The 14,734-nt window shown below is 39.2% G+C and overlaps 1 protein-coding gene across 5 annotated transcripts in view; it reads right to left on the reverse strand.

Moving 5' to 3' along the window:
• Window positions 1-14,734, reverse strand: part of LOC120424737 (innexin shaking-B) — a 75,401-nt gene that overhangs the window by 48,076 nt on the left and 12,591 nt on the right. For 2 of the 5 annotated variants that reach the window (XM_039588928.2, XM_052708117.1), the window contains exon 1: window positions 9,674-10,672. The exons of 1 other annotated variant lie outside the window; for it this stretch is intronic. The gene's annotated coding sequence lies outside the window, so the exon portion shown is untranslated. Of the gene's footprint in view, window positions 1-9,673; window positions 10,676-14,734 lie in introns of those variants that run through there. 2 more of the 5 variants (XM_039588929.2, XM_039588930.2) reach the window with 2 other exon arrangements.

Raw genomic sequence — 14,734 nt, forward strand, 5'->3', positions numbered from 1 at the left:
TATAAGCTGTTTATTACCCAATAGGATCCGAAAATTATTTTTTCAATCAATAAGAAGTTTGCGGTCATCTAGGTTTTACCAAGTTTGCCAAAACATCTTTTGAACATAAGCTGTTTCTATTTTTAGAACTATCTGTGTTTGTTTCGTCAACATATTCTTGCTCGATTTTTCAAACATGAACGGGAACTACACATAAACAACTTGTTTACGAGTAATCCCAGCCGAAGCCAAAGGTCAAATCTACTATGTTATCATGTTTAGCAAACTGAAATGGAATATCATGTCTGCAAATGTCATTTTACTTTTCGAGTTATACAAGCATCTTTCCGTTGCCGTGTGGTCAGTATTCCCACTCTTTCTTAGTAATTGGCTATTGGTGCTTATACGAAAAACTTAATGATTATATACCATCTGTGGGGGTGATATTGAGTCAAAGTGATTTTTTAATGATTTTGAAAGTTCCCAGGTTCTTTTCAATGAAACATAATTCTGTTCAAAAGGCAGATGTAGTGGACATCTTTTAAAAAAAAGCTTTGCTGAAAATTTTTATGTTTGGCAAATGTCTAAAGTTGAGGTACGTTTTTGATTAAAAATAATTTCTCGAAAAATTTAAATTTAAAAATCAACGGTTAATTGTGACATTTTGCTCTATAATGGCAATACTTAAATGATCGCCGAGCTACCGTGGCCGTGAGGTTACGGGTTTCGCCTCGTAAACGGAAGGTGATGGGTTCAATTCCTGTCTGGCTCGGCAAAGTTAGATCCCTTCAAAGAGTAAATCTGCTCACTGGGAATACTGACCGGTAGGGGATGGGTTTCGACTTGCGGCGTACGGCGTAATACGGTTTCCAGAGGTGCGTTTGATTCTCGTACCGGGATGATGAAGTTTTTTAATCTCCACTCCCGAACAATGTAGCATGTCAATACGTTTTTCTCAAACAATGTACACTGTGGGATGACTTGTTTGACCCTATCTTTGTATTTGAACATCATTTTAGCTTGATTTAATTCAATGTCACCCCCTCTAAGGGGTGCGATCGGGTAAATTTTCAAACGATCAAATTGCACTTTTCAACTGAAAACTAACTCAATCCACCTATGGTTGGTGCCTTCCTCACTCATTACCAACAATGGGTGATATGTGATATGATGGGTTAACCAACGGTTGGTTGGATGATCGATCCGGACATAGTTGACACTTAACCCTCGGAGGTTGGTCACTTTTTTGTTTGACACTTTTTAGTTTGTACCCCGTTGGTTTGACAAAGTCAATCTAAAAAGTGACGAACTGTCACTTTTTCACGGCGCTAACGCACACTATCAAAACAATGGTTTGGCAGTGTGTGTGAACTCTGTGTAAAAGGGGTGTCAAACTAAAAAGTGACCCCGTTCGTTTGTCAACAGTTGGTGTAAAATCATCGGGGTTTGAGTGTACATGCATTTAAGTTAGATCCTACCTCAAAAAAGAACTTAAATTTCATTTAAGTGGTCAAAACTTGAGACATAGTTGCAAGATCTTCAATGTGTTGAACTAGTTGAAAATGACCGCCTGCTCCACAAGCGGAAAACGGGTTTTTGGGTTATTTTAAGCATCTATGTAAATTTTGAGCGAAATTGATTAAGATTAACCCATTGATACTCGAACCTGAAGATGGTGAAAAAAATGTGTTTCATACAAAAATGACATTATTAAATCGCTAATAACTTTTCAGGATCCAGTTTTACAGCTTTGGCATGTTCTACAAAGTTGTCGAACATTAAATTTCCAATAAGAATCTCACTTTTGGGAATATTTGGATGAAAGTAGCGCAACGTGCAGACCAAACCATATGAAAATTTGGTGTTTCATATATTTATTTAATGGGTAAATGTTGATCGATTTAGCTCATATTTGACCCAGAGTCCTAAAATAGCACAAGGAACAACAATCAGCTTGTGGAACGAGGTTTTAAGAAAAAGTCTCATATTCTGGGCACCCTAGTATACATGAAGGTGGGTCTACGAGCTTTTAATAAAAAAGTTCATTTTTAGAGCAGGATTATAGCCTTACCTCAGTGAATTTAGAACAACTTTCCCGAAGACACCATATTTTTGGGATTTTTCCCGCGATCAAATCAAACCTGCTATTTAAGTTGAAAATTATAATAAACATGCCAGGAATGCAGCGCAGCGGAAGGCAAACGAAAACGAAAACGACGACGACGACAAAAGTCCAAGCAAAGAAACAGCGCGCGCGTTTTTAGGTAAACAGGCAGGCGAGAAAGCTCGTGAGAGAGTTTGAACCTGACACTGAAATAAAAAAAAAGTACCAAATTCCTATATTCTAGGAATTTTGGCTCCTTTCCTTATCCAGCTTTTTAAGCGAAAATGACGTTCGAATGGTGAACGCTCGAAATGTCAAAATCACGCAGTGGTATCAACATTACGAAAAAAGTGTGCCATGGCATTTTTTTTCTAATGTTGGTGCTACTGCGCGATTTTTGACGAGGAAAGCTACAACAACAACACCGACGGTAGCAGCACCACCGACGACGACGACGACGATGGACGTGTACGCAAAAAAGGTAATGGCCTATCTACAATCACTTAGCTTAGAAAATTTCACTTAGCTTAGAAATTTGAATCAATGGAAATGAAGCCGAGCTTCTACAATGGAAAAGTAATCAAATTAGAAACTGACGTATGGTTTGAAAAATTTCAAAATCTACGGTAAGTTGACGTTTCAATATCAAAGGTAAACAAACAACTGCATAGCAACGTATATCAGCCCAGCAAAATTTCTAAGTTGATTGTGGATGACGGCCGTAAGTTGCGTACTTTCCTAAGTAACTACTTTACTTAGATGTTCTAAGCTAAGTGATTGTAGATAGGCCATAAGGCGTTAGACGGTTTTTGGGTAAACTGGCGGTTTTACTCCAAAAACCCTATGGACGAATCGCAATGCCACCGTTGCCAGAAGTTCGGCCACGGCTCGCGGAACTGCAACCTCCCGCCCCACTGCGTGAAGTGCGGTGAAACACACCTCTCGGAGAAGTGTGCACTGCCGTGCAAGGCGGACTTGGGGGACAAGGCAGAGCAAACCAAGGCGCGCCAAGTGTGACGGCCACCATACCTGTAATTACCGCGGATGCAACGCGCGCAAGGCCTACCTCGAGGAGCACAAAACGAGGAAGAAGAAAGCAGCAGCATCCCACGCTGCCGGTAGCGGCGATGCGGCCCAGCAAGAAGTAACCGGGGAAAATCTCTTCACCTTGCCGGAGTTTTTTGCTCTAGCGGGTGAGATGATTTTTGTCGCCTCGTCGACAAGTTGTCAAGTTGAGCTTCACATGCAGACGCGAGCAATGCTGGCGCGTATAGAGTTTTGATACTAGATTACCCCCTTTTAGTGCAAGTTGCTTTATCGATTGCTCGTTCATCACACATCGCCTGTCATGATTATCTATGCTAAGCTTCAGTGAACGCAAACTAGACGCAAGCAGCTATCCGTTCTGAAGCCCCATGCTCATTCTTTTGCCTTTTTTTTTGCTCATTCTGTATTTTGGTTCATCGTATCGGCTCCTTGGCAATGAACCCAGCGTATGAGTCAAGGTGGTTCATTCGGTACCTTTGCGTTTGTCGTAGTGAAGTCTCTCCGAGCGCTCAGTCGCAGTATGCTTCCCAATCCCAAAAACGCCTAAATGCATACTACATAATTTTCTGGCTTGCTTATTGAAAACTCACAGTTTTGCCTAACGCCCAAATGTCAGTTTAGTGAATTCCAGTAGGCGTTTCAAAGCTTTCAAAAACATTTATGCGGCTTTACCGTTACATCGTTCACAACACGGCAAATTCTCGGGTGCCAGTCATTTTGTAACCACTTTAACGCTCTGGAGCAAGACGGAATTGTTTTGTTTTCTCGTTAATTCTTGATATTTTGAAAAGTGCAAAAAACACTCATAGAATACGAACAATTTTGCGATAGGCAGAAAACATTACGAACATCGCAAATTGTGAGCTAATTCTCTGCCTCACAAATAATTTGTTCTGATTTAAAAAATCGAAAATGCTTGTGTGCGAGCACAGCTTACACCCGGCCATGGCAAATGAGGCAAAAACCAGCGCTTTCCAGATTTATGAAAAAATCATGTTGAGTTTTGAATTGATTAATGAATAGACCATTCTTTATTTAGCTACTTCTTTCAAAAAAATTCAACTGCCGTTATCTTCCTTTTGTAAGAAAGGCTCTATCTCACCCCAGGTGGGATTAAATCGGTTTTTTTTTTCTAAATTTTTCTTAATCTTGGTAATCTCTTAGTGATAAGTAATAATCGTTCCATAATGGATTGAGATTTAACACACAGCTGAAAGGAACTACAAAACTCTGTTATGTACTGCGAATGTACAAATTGTAACATGATTCACTAATAAAACCGAATTGAATTGAAAATTGTTTTTTTTTTATTACTAAATAAGAAAAGGAGGCAAAATTCCTAGAATTTAGGAATTTGGTACTTTATACTTGATACTTTATTTCAATGGAGAGAAGCACGTGCGTGTACGAATTGGAAATAAACATCGTTGTTAGGTAGCCCCTTACAGCTGGCCGCGCAAAATTGGTCAATTCAGGGCGCTAATAACTTCGCGGGAAAAATCCCAAAAATATGGTGTCTTCGGGAAAGTTGTTCTTAATTTAATGAAGGTCCTATATCTGAGAAATTTTAAAAATCGGATAATAATGGCGCCTTCCACAGATAAAAAAGTATAACAGTTGCTTTTAATTTTGTGTGTGCTTTTGTGTCGCTGTTCGTATGGGGTGAGTAATTGTGGTAATCGAATAATAGCATCATTGGTGCACTGGAAGTGGGGACGCGAAGTCGTGATTATTCAGGTTATTTTTTTGTGCTTTTGTGTCGCTGTTCGTATGGGGTGAGTGCATAATTTGTAAAGGGAGCGCGTGGTCGTAAAAAATATTCGGAGTGAAAAGTGATTTTTTGTGTGTGCCTTTTGTCATGAATTGTGTGTGTCGCTTGCGGGTGGTGAGGCAACGTGCTTGCTTGACAGAATCGTGTTTTTATGTGTGCTATCTCTTGCTAGCAATGATAATATCAGTCCTTCCTTTATCATCGTTGATCGGAGGGCACGCCGTCGGTTTAATTTTTTCGTGTGTCGTAGTAGTTGTGTTTCAAAGTAACAGGGTGTTAATTTTGTTTCCTACTTCAGTCAATTGCGGGCGGCGAGGCCACGCGCTTGCCTTACTGAATTATTTGTATCTTGAGCGTCATTTTCGGTGAGTAATTGGTGTTTTTTTGTGCTTTTGTAATCTTAATTAATTGTTTTGTGATTTTCAAAGCCCTTTCTATATCATCGTTGATCAGAAGGCACGGTGTCGGGTAAATTGTGTATATTTTTTTCGAATAAGGTTTTATTTTTATGGTGAAAAAGCCATTTCTATATAATGATCGAAAGACGCACTGACATTTTGGATCGTCGAGTTAGTAGTCGAGTAGTGGAGCAAAATAATTGTGCGTGAGTGATTTTGTATGTTAACCAGAAAGAACTTCCCATAGCTTCGTTGCTCGGAAGGCTCGCCGACGGGTCTGTTATGAAAGTCCTCCCCATAGCATCGTAGCTCGGGAGGCATCGAAAAGCCAATACCTTATCCTACTAACCAAAAAAAAAATAATAATCACGTGATGCTTGAAGGAGATGCTGTGGACTCAACGGTCTCAAGCGGTATCAACAAGTATATACAGAGAAACCTCTTTTTACGCGGTGGCGTTACGCTTTTTGTTTCGTAGATTTCTCTTAAACCATACAATATTTTTGAAAGCTTCTAAAAGCGTTTTGTAGATCTGAACAAAACCTACAAATTGCTTTTAAAACATTGCAAAAATGTTGCGTCGTTTCAGAGAAATCTTCAAATTAGAAAAACGTAACCCACCGTGTAAAAAGAGGTTTCACTGTAGCGAAAAACTATGTGCTTGGTGAGTCTGCAACTTCAACTATCGGACCAACATTCCTCCCTTTCGTTGAACTGCAGGCTTCTTGGGAGGGCGCCGGTATTGACTAATAAAGTAGGGATCTTAAACATAAAGTAGGGAGAGGTTAAACAGTGAATGGATGGTTGGCTCCCACTGATCATATTTGATTCATTGTTTAACTTCAGCTGATCTGTCAGTAACGGAGTAGCAGCTCATTGGCAGTCAACCATGCTCATGGTCATGCTCAAAACAGTTGCTTTTCTCCATACATTTTGACGATTTTTCCCATACAAACGTTAAGCGATTGGAGGGAGGGGATCCCGTGGTCAGAATGAGCTCAAATTTGGAATTTAGCCTAGTGATAGGTCAATCTTTGATTTCAGGGAGTAGCCCTAAAAAGCCCGGATTCGGACCACCCTAATACATATAAATGCTGGAACATCCCTGAGAAACTGCTCAAAGTGAAGAATGTGCTTGTGCTCTACCCAAGTAACCAGAAGCACTAAATCAAAACTCTAAATCCACTCTAAATAAACTTTCCCAATGCTATGACACTTTAAATAGCCTTTCCCAATGTTTCGAAACATTTATAGCTTGAAACATTATTACCTACTGTATAATGACATATAGAACAGCCAATTAAAGTTTCAAAGCATTTAGCTCAATAATGTTTCGAAGCATTAATGGTAAGCTTTATATATCAATGTAAAGTGAGCTTTTAAAGTTACATCACACTTTGACATTTCTTCAAATGTTTCAAAACACTAACTCAACATTAGTGAGGGCAAAGCAAGTTTGGCAGTATTTGGTGGTAATTTTGTTGATGCAGGAAAAATCGTTAGGAGGAGGTCCAGGTTTTGCTCGGACGAGATCGTGTGCGGAGTGACATACGTCTACGCCAGCTTCAACGATACCTTCGTCCACGTTACGGATCTTTTGGGCAAGCAACTATCTGGCGGGGCACCGGTGGCATGAAGGTCAAGGCTGATCGTGACGAGGCTCGCCCTACGCTGCTATGTGGCCGCTTTGTACGTCGGCGGAAAGTGCAAGTCCCTCGGAATCACCGCGCTGCACATGAAGCTGCGTGCCGCCGGCGAAAACTGCACCAAGACCCCGGGACCGGGTGCGCAATCAGCGCTCCGTGCCCTGGCCCGTTCGTCGATGAATATTTTGTGAAGGTTTGAAGTGTATTGATTAATAAATACCGTAAACCGGGGTGACTTTGATAGGATTTCAATTTGTTTTTAGAATATTTTCCAACAAGTAAGGTTTTTCTCAAGATTATTATTTTTAAAACATGTACTGGGGTAGGCCACACAAAGTCCATGCACTATTTTGGAAAAAAGTTTTTTCAATAGTGTTTAGAAAAATAGTTACGTTAAAAATTCTTAGTTTTAATTCCGGGGTGACTTTGATAGTCAAAGTTTTTTTTTGTTAAAATCATATTTAAGATGTTCAAACTTTATTTGTGCGTTAAATGTATCATTACTAATGTAGCTGATATAGTTTGTAAGAAAAAAAATCAATGTTTATGTTAAGTTAACTAAGTTTATAAGCTTTTTTAACAAAATACATATAAATTTCAGGTAAAATTGTTAAAAAGTCTGAATTTTGCCTAAATTTGTTAAAACTAGTTTTGTTTGTAAAATTATCGATTTTTATTGCATTTTATACTGAATTCGAAGCACGAATCACAAGTTTTCACATTTTACATGAAATTTGTTCAACTGAATTTGCCTATAAATTTGGAGATTTTTTTTTAATTGTGTTTCAAAAACACATATAATTTATTATTTACAAACTTATTTAACCTTCTCCTAGTGGAAAATTGTCCAAAGAATCCGAAAATGCATTCCGTTTTCCGATTAAAAATCATGTTCATTGAGAAAATCATGACACTTTGAGAAGTTTAAAATAATGACTTCCATCAACATTTTCTTAACTATAGTTAACTAATTTTATAAACCTTTCAAAAATTTATGAAAAGTTCTTCTTGAGGTACTTTGAACACTTCTCTACCACGGTCAGTATGTTTCTGAACCATTCTTTACGTATTTTAATTGTACTCTTCATTTTGCGGAAAAATCGCAAACCTATCAAAGTCACCCCGTTTTACGGTACTTTGTTTCAACCTGTCTAGTGTATTCTTTTTTCATGCAATTAACTGAAGGAAGACTCTATCGACAAAAATCATACGTGTAAACATATTTCAGGACGGACGAGACGGTTGGCGCAGGGCATCTAGGTGGAACATCTCAGAACATCAAATCAACACGCAGTTTAGAATCTCGAATGAAGCACAACACAGCAAAAAACACAAACAAGCTTTCAAAAACCGTCATCCCAGCGTGAAAAGCACTCTCCCAAGAGAGAGAGAGCTGCGCGCAAAGCTTTTTTTTCTATTTCAAGTACTGTCGGTAAGGTAGTATTTTGACGTTTTACCGCGGTATAACTTTATATCAACTCTACCCGTCGCCACTCAATTTTACCTCCATGCGTATAAAGTGAATATAAAGTTTTGAGACTCTGTATGCATACTTTATATGTTGATATAGAGGGGATTTAAAGCTACCATATACAGTCCCACGGTTACTTGGGTATCCCTCTCAATTCATCAAGCGCCCACGGCGCAGAGGCAACGTTTTAGATTACCAACCAAGAAGTTGCTGGTTTGATCCTCGTTTGACCATGATTTTTTTTCGCAATACCAGCAAACAGCTGTCGGTATTGTAGATAACTGTCGGCAACGGGCAAAAATGCCTTACCCCTATTTCTCGAAAAATGCATGAGGACAGATTTCATGCAGAATCGGATATACTTTCATGCCGCCATGCATCACAATCATGCGACTACCGGTTGGGTGTACCCATAGTCACCTCCACTGATGGCATCTTCTAAATGAGAAATTGCCTTGATGAAGATTTGGTGACAAAAACTGAAAAATAATTTTTGGCAAACTTGATTTGGCACAGAAGCCATTTTTTCAGTTTGGGCAGTAGGTTTTAAAATATTTATATGATGAACATTTTATTCCACAGCTTAACAAAAAAATCGAACGGTTGTAAACTTGCAGTTTCGTCAACGGATCCACAGGCGTGTATCGTTCTTTTTGCGACAAGACTCCACTCTTCTAAGTGTTAAAATATGGTATGGGGAGAGTGCACCGAATATCTATTTATATTAACACTTATAATTTTTGCGTCCGATTACTGCGATTTCATTATGCATAATTTTTTGGCAATTTTATTATTTCATCGTTGATACAAATACAAACTTTCATTTAAATCCGTTTATAGTTGAAAACAAAAATGGTTACCACGAATTCGAAAGAGGCAGAAAATAATATTCTCATAACGCTGACTCCCCATTTTCCACCGTTTTCACGATGATGCACACTTGAGACGTGGCAAAACTATTCTATTTTCAAACAGCGCAGTGTATGCGATGTAGTCTAATCCAACTCTGAAGGCAGACAGACTGTGCACACACCCATCATTAAACTGTATTGTATAAATTTTCACTTGTATTACAGATCCAGGAGCCACACATGTACAAAAAAAACACTGGTTCATATCAAGGAGTCGATTCCACACTTCACCGTGATTTGAACCCAATTGAGCTGGTCAAAGCTGGTCTAATTTACAATCGTAAAATTTTCTTGACAATCAATCACTGTGTGTTTTCCTTAATTTTATTAATAGTACTAGCTTTACGTAAATTCTCCTCAACATTTTTCACACATGCACTGGTTTCACTTCTGACAAAATGACAGTTATCGCTCGCTAGGTTATCCGATCGCCCGTTTAATGAACATGATTCATACTTTTTTCCTCAATTTTTGAATTAGCAGGCACTACACTGACGAAAATTGTGATCGAAATATATTTACGTTCTAATTTATTTTCACTCGCACCCGGCGACGTTGTTAGCGTCTCGACGCCAAAATTAACACTAGTAGCCAATCCGTTATTTAAAACATAAAATATCTGGCCTCTCTCTTTCCGCAATATGTGTTCAAGTTTGAAATGTTTATAAATACGTAATGTATGTGTTGATTTTGGGAGTTTTCGGTAATAAGGGTTAGTACATATTTATATATTTTGGTTATAATTTTGTTCACTTTTCTTTTGCACTTCATTGGATTGCTGCAGGACAACATTGGAATATTAGTAAACGTGGTTAGGAATCACCACACCATGGGAAGAGAATGTACGAGCATGTGAAAACGAGAGCTGGCACACATGTTTTATCTGCCACGTTTGAACTCCCATATTGGTATGGCATGTGGTTTCGACGAGTTACGTGCTCTCTTGAATGTGAATGTAACAAACGGGAAAAACTGAGCGCACATGCTAAAATAAATATGTGCAATAAAATGCCCAAGATTTTATTGTTATCTAGCACAGATGATACAATTTAAGTTATGTATATATACAAATACAATTCAATGTAGAGGACGATTGATTTAAGTATTTGCAGTAATTTTTGCTTATACATGTATAAATTTAATACAGCCCGACGACGTGCAAAATAATATTGTTTTGCGTGACATCACATCGACATCCACCGTATGATAAATTCTTGTTTATGTTGTCTCAAATAAGGAATTTATTTTCGTAAGCATTGCAGAAAACCATACACTTGTAATTAATTTTATGGGAATTGCCATTTGAAGATATGCTGCTGACCGGGTAGGAGGTACATGATTGATTAACAGTCTGGACCCGAAGCCTGATTTTTCTGTTACATTCTTAATGATATAAACTGTAACGGGGATTGCAGGCACCGGGTCCTGACTATTAAAAGTGCTAAATGTGTAAGAAGTAAAGACATGGAATGTAATACTCTAATATAAAATTGGTAAGTTTCTTTTTATTATTGAATATTTCACTAATTAAGTCATCAATTGTCAAATTTACTCAAGAAAACAGAAAATTGTTATGTGCTTAAGATAATTATTTCCATTTTTTCGTAGTACGAAAACGATATAATGTGATATAGGCGTCATCCATGAAGTATGTAGGGTACACGGAGAAAAAAGAGTTCCCAAAATCGTGAACAAGCGTTCATGAAAATGGGAACCACGAACAAAGTGTTCAAATCTCATGGTACGATTTCGAAAAACGTACCATGGCATTTGAACACTTTGTTCGTGGTTCCCATTTTCATGAACGCTTGTTCACGATTTTAGGAACTCTTTTTTCTCCGTGTAGAGTAGTCATCAATGAGACACGAGGAACAAAGATAAAATGGCTCTCACAAGTCGTGGTTTCAACCATCCGAGCAGGGGTAAATAACACGGGAATACCATATTTTGGTATTAATTGGCATATTAACAAATACCAAAATGTGCCCTTGGTTGCCCAGTAATAGATGGTATAATACCATGAAATCATACAAAAAAACTGTATGGGAAAGACCAAAGCAATACCAAACCGTGCCATTCCAAAGGCAATTTATTTTATTTTTTTTTATTTTATATTTATTCAGATTTTCTTTTCCATGTACATTCACTCAGTTAAAATATTATTGAGTATCCAATCACAATCGATGACTTTTCACCTCAATTTTAAATACTAGCAACTTTCAATTATTCATGAAATATTGTAGCTTTCGCTATTCAGTGATTTCAAATGTTGGAGGTCCTACATGTACAAAAGGGAAAAGGGATACCTTAAAACTCAGTGTCTTGCGAACCTTCGAGGTGAACGGACACTAGAGCTGCGGTATTTTTTGCTACCTAAGCTCAGAGTTATTTCAAACAAAATTCACAGTCTTTTAAGACTACCTGAGTTATTTTCCCAAATTCTAAACAGTCTTTTCAAGACTAACCCCACCTGAAATTTTGTTGTATTTTACAAACGAAGCCATCTTTTTAAGAGAACTTTGCTTGCAAAATGCGTCAAAACAAAGGTAAACGCAAATCTTCTGAAGATTTGGTCGTTACGTCGGTGAAGCGTTTGAACGCTAAGCCGGCTAACGGAAACAGAAAAAGAAAACAGCCTCATCCGAGGTCTGATTCTGATTCTGAAAGTGAGGTCAATCCTCCATCCTCCTATCTGAAACTGTTGACAAGGATCCTTCTCCTCGTACTGAGCCTTCTGCCGTCGAGAAACGAGTAAAGGCTCCGCCAATTGTAGTGACTTCCGTCTCCGATTTGGCCAGCTTTCGAACGCAACTGAAGAATTTCAAGGAAACTTGCAATTTGAAGGTTTCGTTCCAGCTTGGTCGAAGAGGAGAATGTCGCTTGTTGACGGAATCTTTACAAGATCACCAAACTTTTGTTGGTTATTTGAAAAACCACAAACACAATTTCTACACGTATGAGACAAAGAATGCTCGTCCATTCAAGGCGGTCCTAAAAGGTCTCTCCAACGACTTGTCGGTGGATGAGATCAAAAACGAACTTAAGGTGTTGCTTGGCTTTGCCCCATCCCAAGTAATACCAATGAAGAAAAAATCAAACGGGAATATTTCTCGCTTTGGTTTGACTTCACAATTTTATCTGATTCATTTCAACAGAAATGAAATCAACAATTTGAAACTTTTGGACAAAGTTCAGTTTTTGTTCCATGTACGGGTAAAGTGGGAGCATTTTAAGAAACATGGCGGTAATGGCCAGAATCTGACCCAGTGCCGGCATTGCCAGGCATTCGGTCACGGTACTGATCATTGCGCCATGGTTCCAAAATGCATGGTTTGCGGAGATTCTTCTCACGACAAGGACAATTGTCCCGTGAAAGAAATCACCCAATTTAAATGTGCAAATTGTGGTGGAAATCACAAATCAAATTTCTGGGATTGCCCCATCAGAAAAAAGGTTTTGGATTCTCGTGCCAAGCATCAGCCGAAATCCAAATCGAAATTTTACCTGCATCTTTTAATCAAACGTTCGTGCTGTCTCACCCGAACAATGCTAGAAATACCCCTACCGTGGAAAAGTTAGGTAACATCAATGCCAACGTTGTTTCGGGTTCGGGTTCATCCACGAATTTTAAATCCTCTACCAATCTTCCTGAAATTGGGCAGGTACCTCAAATTACTTTTGAAAATTTTTCTGCTCGCTTTGGGATCTTCTGATCTCGGCGATGTTACGTTTGAAAAAAATGACTTTTTTGCAAAACTCACTGTTTGGTTTGATTCAAACAATGAGTAATGCTACATCCATGATGGAAGCAATCCAGATTGGATTAAAATTTGCGAATGATGTTGTTCTTACCCTGAAGTTTAATCATGGATCTAAGTAATTCCATCAATATTATGAATTTTCATGCTCGCTCTTTAAAAGCGAAAGAAAATGATTTTTTCAACTTTTTACGAGTTCATAACGTGCATGGTGCTGTTATAACCGAAACATTTTTAAAAACTGGCACTTATTTGAAAAGTGATCCAGATTATAAAGTTATAACCAATAACAGAATGAATCGAAATGGCGGTGGAGTTGCAATAGTTATCCACCGTAGCATGACTTATAGCACGTTACGTGACTTTAAGTTAAAAGTTTGTTACCGTTGCGGGTAATCGCTCGATTTTGCCATTTAACTTCGCCCATGGCAAATAGGAACACGTCTATTTATTTGAAGTTTTAATTTAATTTTGTAGGGAATAAGGTTTTGTTTTGTATTGTTTTCATTTATTGTATTAATGTTTAAATGTAACTTAGACAGAGCACAGTTAGGGAAATTAATAATAAACCACACTTAACAAACCGTAGGTCCAATATCTGTCCACACACTTTACCTACTAACCCAGCGGTTGTGGTGCTATAAAACCGTGACCATTGGGATCGTCACATGCAAACGCAACAGAGAACCACAAAAAGGAATAAAAGGGAATACGATCGATGGGTAAAGAGGGTTCGACTGATATGCAGAACGACGAAGAAGATCTTTCCCACTTTAGCAGCACACGAGCAAATAACTACCAGATTCTAGTGCGAGCACGTACACCAGTACATAGTACCCGGCACAGTTACAAAGTGTAGTCCAAGTGGGAGATTGAGATCTGCCCGCTACAGCGTCATATCAGGTATCATTTGGATAGTTTTGGTACCCCACAAGGCTTGAGCCACTTCGATATCCCTCTAATCTCCTAACCGTCATCTATTCACCTGGAAGGACCCGTAATTGCCAACTAAGATCGCTTCCGGACGATCGCCAGTCTGGTGGCCAAGATGTGTCCATCCTGGAGAGTACAACCCGCCCACCGGCGCACTTCGGTGGTTTGGCACGTGTTTGGAGTCCACGAAGCCGGGTTTCTACCGCAGCAAGTTCGAGAAGCACGTGTGTCCAGGATCGCCGCACGAGTTTCGGAGGCGAATCCGAAATCGGGCACGCGCACGGGAGCCCCCCCCCCCTGTGCCTCACCGGCCGTCCAGCACCCCGTAGCAGCCCAAGCAGCGAGAACAACTCCCAGCAGCAAGGCCGGCCCACCGCACTAACCACACACACACTCACACACCGTAAGTTTAAATACAAAAAGTTAAAAAGTAATTTCTAGGTCTTGTGTCCTTGATTCGGCTTCGAGCCGACCTTGATGAGAAGGCTCTTTGCTTTAGCTAGTCCCGCCAGCGCGCAAAAGAGGCCCAGAGCCCCCCAGTCGGCCGTGGCTCTAAGACCAACCGGCTGGGGCGTCTTAAGGCCTCCTGGCCCAGAGGGTACGATGTCCCGACCAGTAACAAGTTATTGAAAGTTTGGGCATTGAACTTGAAACTTCTTTTGGGAAAATTATGATTGCAGCTGCATATTTGCCTTTCCAATGCACTGGAGAAAATA

Source organism: Culex pipiens, chromosome 1 (assembly GCF_016801865.2).
Source record: "Culex pipiens pallens isolate TS chromosome 1, TS_CPP_V2, whole genome shotgun sequence".
Lineage (NCBI taxonomy): Eukaryota > Metazoa > Arthropoda > Insecta > Diptera > Culicidae > Culex > Culex pipiens.